Below are 6,376 nucleotides of genomic sequence, written 5' to 3'. Positions count from 1 at the left end.
TGGATAAGGATGAGAAATGGGTGGCATGGTGGCTCAGTGGTTAGCCCTGCTGCCTCAGAGCACCAGGGATCCGGGTTCGATTCCAACCTTGCACGATTGTCTGTGTGGACTTTGCACATTCTCCCCATGTCTGTGTGGGTTTTTTCCAGGTGCTCTGGTTTCCTCCCACAGTCCAAAGATGTGATGTTAGTTGGATTGGCCATGTTAAATTGATCATAGTGTCCAGAGATGTGTGGGTTAGGTGGATTAGTCATGGGTAAAGCAAGGTTACAGGGATGGGGTGTGGGGGGTCTGGGTGGAATACTCTTGAGTGTGTCCTTGTGGACTTGATGGGTCAAATGGCCTGTTTCCACACTGTAGGGATTCTATCGTTAATTTGGTCAGCATGGATGAATTTCCGTGCTCTACAGCTCTCTGACTCTAAGAGCCCATGGTGTTCGAGACAGTAAATGAGCATGAATAGGGGATTGGTTAACAAATGGAAGATAGACAGTAGGATATGGGGAGCATTTCAGGATGGCAACATGTAACTAGTGGAGTGCTACAAGGATTAGTGCTGCAGCTTCAATTACTTACAACATACATTACTGACTTGGATGAGGAAAGTGAATGTACTATTGCCAAGTTTGTGGATGACAAGGTGGGAAGCCAAGTTTTGAGGTTGACTCAAAAGAGTCTGCAGAGAAATCTTAAGCTAATGGACCAAATATTGGCAGATGAATTGCATTGAGGAATTTTGGAGTGCTTGTGCATAAATCACAAAAAGCTAGCATTGAAGTTCAGCAAGTAGTAGGGAAGGCAAATGGAATGGAATGTTGACCTTTATTTCAAAGGGAATGGAGTATAAAAATAGGGAAGTCTTGCTAAAACTAGACAATAGAATAGATCGCAATTTATTGGTCACTTATATTCTTTACAAAAAATACAACGAAAAGTGTTTAAATCGCCACACTCCACGTTGTTGTTGTGTCCCTATAGTCTTACCAGACCATAGGGGCTGCTCTCTCATTAGGGAGAGAAGCAACTAGTGCTGATTTAACCTGAGGTCCACCAGAGCACAGGTGAGGAAGGAGGTTGAGAAGGAGAGTCCTTCATGGTAACCTCAAACCAGAGACGGGAATTGAACACACGTCGTCAACATCACATTGCTCTGTACACCACACTCCATATTAATAGCAGAAATCATATATATAAAAAAAATTAAGACAAAGTTCATCTTTGTTCAATTCAGGGCTCATGGGTTCCCAAGGTCGAGGAAGAGACAGGAACCGCTTTCCCTCACAATGCAGAAAGCCAACATGGAAGCTGCTGAATCCTGCATTGGGTCACCAGACTGCGGTGGTAGGAAGGAGAAAGTGAGGACTGTAGATGCTGGAGATCAGAAAAGCACAGCCGGTCAGGCAGCATCGGAGGAGCAGGAGAATCGACGTTTCAGGCATAAGCCCTTCATCAGGCAGGTAGGAGAGTTATGGTTCCTGAGCCAATCTGTGTCTGATCACAAGTCTGTCATGTTCTTCTTTTTATATTAAAAAATAATTTATGTTTAAAAATATCTTCTTTTAATGGCTTCAGTGGAGGGAGGATGTTTTGGGAGGCTGGTGCAGCAGCGATTGGGGTGTGGTCCGTTCCTTCTGGCCATTGTGGCCACACCCTGGTGGGTCCTGCAGAGTGGGGTGGTGGGTTCAACCCAGGATTTCAACAAGGCACTCGTCAGACCAGAGCTGGGATACTGTGAAGTGTTTTGGGCCCTTTTATCCAAGGAAAGGTGGACAGGCATTGGAGACAGTCCAGAAAATATTCATTTGACTGATCCTGGGTACAGAGGGACTGTTTTGTGGGGAGTGTTGAGTAGGTTGGGCTTGTACTCATTGGAGTTTAGAAGAATGAGAGGAGACTTTGTTGAAACGTACAAGATTCTCAGAGGACTTCACAGGGTAGATATGAAAAAGTTGTTTACCCTTGGAGTCCAGAGGGCATACATTCAAATAAGGGGTCACCCATTAAGACAGAGATGAAGAGGAATTTATTCTCACTGAAGGTAGTGAATATGAATTTTTTTTAACTATGTGGGCTATAGAAGCAGGGTCAATAACTGTGTTTAAGGTTGAGCCACACGGAGTTTAAATCAGTATGAGAAACAAGGGATATGGGGCAACACCAAGGAAGTGGAGTTGAGGATCATCAGACCAGCCATTGAATGGCAGAACAGACTCAATGGGCTGAAAGACTCCTACAACCTTCGGCAGTTTGCAATCTTCTGGGCTCAATGTTGAATTCAACACCTTCGGATTGTGAACCCATTCCTTCCCTTTCTTTTAGCTTTGCTTTTTACACTCTCTGTCAACAACCTACAGCCCCTCAACTCCAGTGGGATTGTCTGTTCTTTCCTGCCTGGCAGTTAGACCCACCATTGTTCTGCCATTTTCACATTCCGATCACTTAATCTGAACTATCAGCACCTTCCCCCCACCCCCAACTATTGCATAAACGCTGCCCCCTCTACACTTCACTTCAGCTTTAACGAAGAGTAATCTAGACTTGAAACATTAGCTTGTGCTCACTCCGTGGATGCCGCCTGACCAGCTGTGATTTCCAGCATTGTTTGTTTTCAGTTATAGTCTTAATTATGTCCTGTCACACAAAAGCAAGACAAACAGAAATGATCAATTACTACCCCATCAGTCTACTCTCAAACATCAGTAAAGTGATGGAAGGTGTCATTAACAGTGCAATCAAAAAGCACTTGCTTTGTAATGACCAACTCAAGAATGCTCAGTTTGGGTTCTTCCAGAGCCATTCAATTCCTGATCTCTTTACAACGTTGGTTTAAAAATGGACAGAATAGCTGCAATCCATTGTTCCTCTCCAGGACATGAATACGTTGTCACAAAGACAGGTTGCTGGAAATGCTCAGCAGGTCTGGCAGCGCCTGTGAAGAGAAATCAATTAATGTTTCAGGTCTGGTGATCCTTCTGCTGAGCTTTTCCAGCAACCACTGTTTTTGTTTCTGATTTACAGCATCCGTAGTTCTTTTGATTTTTATCATGAATACCTTGTGTCTTGGTGTCAAAACTATAGGATAAGAGCATGACTGTTTTGTATATAAATTGTATTTTATACTTGGTTTGTTAAAATTCAGCACTCCATTTATGATAAAAAATCACTTCACCATACATATGGATACTAATAGCCCAAGAAATCTTCCATCTTCAGTCATAGCTACTCCAACATCATTCATGTGTCAAATTTCCATTTACTTAACAATTCACATTTATTTCCACATCCATTGTTGCCTTTTCAGATTCAACTACGCTGTACAGTTTGGTATCAATTGTGAATTTAACTCATTTACACTGAGCTTCAGAAATGTCCATATCAGATAGCATAATAAAAACAAACATAATCCAACATTAAGTCCATTTACAATCTGAAACCACTTTTGTTTGTTAATTGAGTCATTTTGTTGGTTATATTTAGATGATAGGTTTGATCCTCTGCAGATAGGTGTGCTGTACTTGTTCATATGTTGTAAGTATATATAATTGCGAACGGGTTAATGTTAAAATTCAAGAGAGAAATGTTCGTCATTACCATGACAGCTTTTCAATTGCTGCATAAATCCCTTCATGGGGTTTTGACTAAAGTTTGATTTCTTTGTCTCTCAAATGCAGGCTCAAAGCTCACTGTTGCACACAGGAAATTATTAATTGGTGACAGCTCTGCATGTTTTAATAATTGTTTATGCTATGTAAGCGATCATTAGTTATACCTCTATGTAGAACTAGCAGACTTATCTAACCTTACTTGGAATGCAGAGAAATGTGGGGCTAAATAACATTCTCGCCCTGTTCTGAACATCTGACATTAATAAAGAAAATGTCACAAAGGGTCATTTCTTCCAGTGTGGGTGCTGGACAGTGGGAACTGGTATGGAAACCAAATCAAATCAAATCAAACCCACTACAAACTCAGATCCCACTTGCCATTTTGCTTTAGTTCTACAGAGCAACCCTGTGAAGGAAATCTGAATTTCTAAAAACCAGAATCTCAATTATTTATTAAGATTGTCAGTACTAGGAAATAAATCCAGATGTTTGTACTAAATATTATAAAGTTTCCATTTCCACATGCCAGTGACGCCAACATGTTGTGAAAGAATGAAGTAACCCAGCTGCCAACTATTAGGTAGTTCCAGGGTTTTGATCCAACAATGATTGAGAAACAGACATATTTCCAAGTTAAAGTGGTGTTTGATTTGGAATAGAACTTGTAGATGGTAAGGTTTCCATGCACCTGTTGCCTTTGCTATTCTTGGTGTGAGAATTTACTAATTTGAAAGGAGCTTTTTGAAAGAATATTGGTGAGCTGCTATAGTGCACTTTCCACATGATGTATACTGTAGACAGAGATTTAGTGGTGGAGTGACTGGATATTTTTAAGGTGGTGAACTGGGTGCCATTCAAGTGAACCGGGTACCATTCAAGTGAACCGGATTAGGTATTCGAGCAGGACTCATCCAGGTCTGCAGAGTATTCCATCATGCTCCTGACTTGTTAATTAGATGACTTTGGGGTGCCAGTGGAATTTTACCACAGAATACTCAGTCTCCGATTTGCTTGTGAAGGTACAATGTGTTCATGGCTGGTCCAGTTACATTTCTGATCAAAGGCGACCCTCAGGATGTTGATGGTAGGGGAACCCCACAATGACAGTTTCAAGGGGAGACACTTTCACTGTCTCTTATTGGAAAAGGTTATTTACTGGCACATTTGTAACACTTATGTTATCTTTCATTCAGTAGTCCAACACAGAATATTTTCCAGGTCTGCTACATGCAGGCACAAACTTTCTTCAGTTGAAGAGTGACAGGTGCAACTTAATGCTGTACAATTACCAAAAAAGATTCTCACTTCTTATCATTATGATTGAGAAACAGCATTGATGTAACAGCAGTTGGATCTAGGAAATCCTGTAATGATGCCCTGGGTTTAAGATGACTGACTTCCAAGAAGCACAACTACCTTCCTTTGGGCTTGATTCAACTCCAGCCAATCAAATTTCCTCCTCCTACCAATTGACTGCAGTATTACTAAAGCTTATTGATGCCAGACCCTATCAAGTGCTGGCTCCACATCACATCACATCTGAAATTCAGCTCTTTGCCATCATAGCTGAATACAAACTGTGTATGCATGGCTGGAAGTTTTCTTGGGTCCGTTATCATTGAGAATAGAGATATTCATGGAGCCTTCTGCTACTGTCAGCATTTAATCGTGCACCACTATTCACAAATTGAGGTACCAGGACTGTAGAAATGTAATCTGATTTATCAAATGTAAGATTCCTTTGTTGTCAATAATATTCTGGTTCCATGTTTAAGATGAATGATGTAGCCCCACCAGTTTAGCATCTTTGTTTCGGGGTGCACTCTCCCCAACGACACTCATTGAACTAGAATTAGTTTGCCTGGCTTGAGTCTAATTGAAGTGTGAGAGGAATATCCTGCATCACTAAATTGCAGATTATAGAATTCTGCTGCAGCCAGATGGTACATTGTATCTTAATGATGTCTAGTTTTGAGCTGCTAAGTTAGTTCCAAATTTATCCCGTTCAGCATGTGGTACTGCCACTCAAGATGGATGGAGTTCTCCGAGTGAAGATGGGACTTTGCCTCAAAAAGGATTACGTGGTGAACACTTTAGAATTGGTGGACAAATTTTTTTCTACAGGTATAATGGCCAGGATAAAGAGATTTTCCTTATGCACCTGCTGCAGATTGTCCCCACAGATACGCCCTTGAGACTCAGTCAACAATGGTGCTGTCAAAGCACTAGGTGTTGTGACAATGAAATATTCCACCCACAGTACATTGTGTCCTGGTGTTAAACATTCAGGCACAGTGATTCATGAGAGGGCGGCTTATAGTATTCAGCTCAAGGTCTCCCTGCTGGTGTTTCAGCTGATGCCATAAGGCTTCATGAGGTGAGGAATTCATGTTGAGAATTTCCTTCTCTAATGTATATCACAGCACCACCATCTCTGCTGGACACAGAAGAGTATCTGGGGAATTATTGGAAATATTATGATTCTGAGAGCATGGCTTTGTTAGGCTGTTCCATCCTGAGTTTGTGGAATAGCTGTCCCAGTTTTAGTATCTGTCTTCAGCTATTAGTGAGAAGGCTGACCAGGCTTGATCGGCCTTTCTTCTTCAGTGGTTAGTCAACCTCCTTGATCAAGTTATGACACCACCACAACCATCATAGTCCGAAGTAGGTCTTCAACCTGGACCTCTGGCCTAGAGATAGGTACACTGCCAAAGCACCACAAAGATGAATCTAGTGACTAGGTCAGTATTAGGTAATTTGCTTTTCCAACA

This window comes from Chiloscyllium plagiosum, chromosome 21 (assembly GCF_004010195.1).
Source record: "Chiloscyllium plagiosum isolate BGI_BamShark_2017 chromosome 21, ASM401019v2, whole genome shotgun sequence".
NCBI lineage: Eukaryota > Metazoa > Chordata > Chondrichthyes > Orectolobiformes > Hemiscylliidae > Chiloscyllium > Chiloscyllium plagiosum.
Note: the sequence above shows the minus strand (reverse complement) of the source record.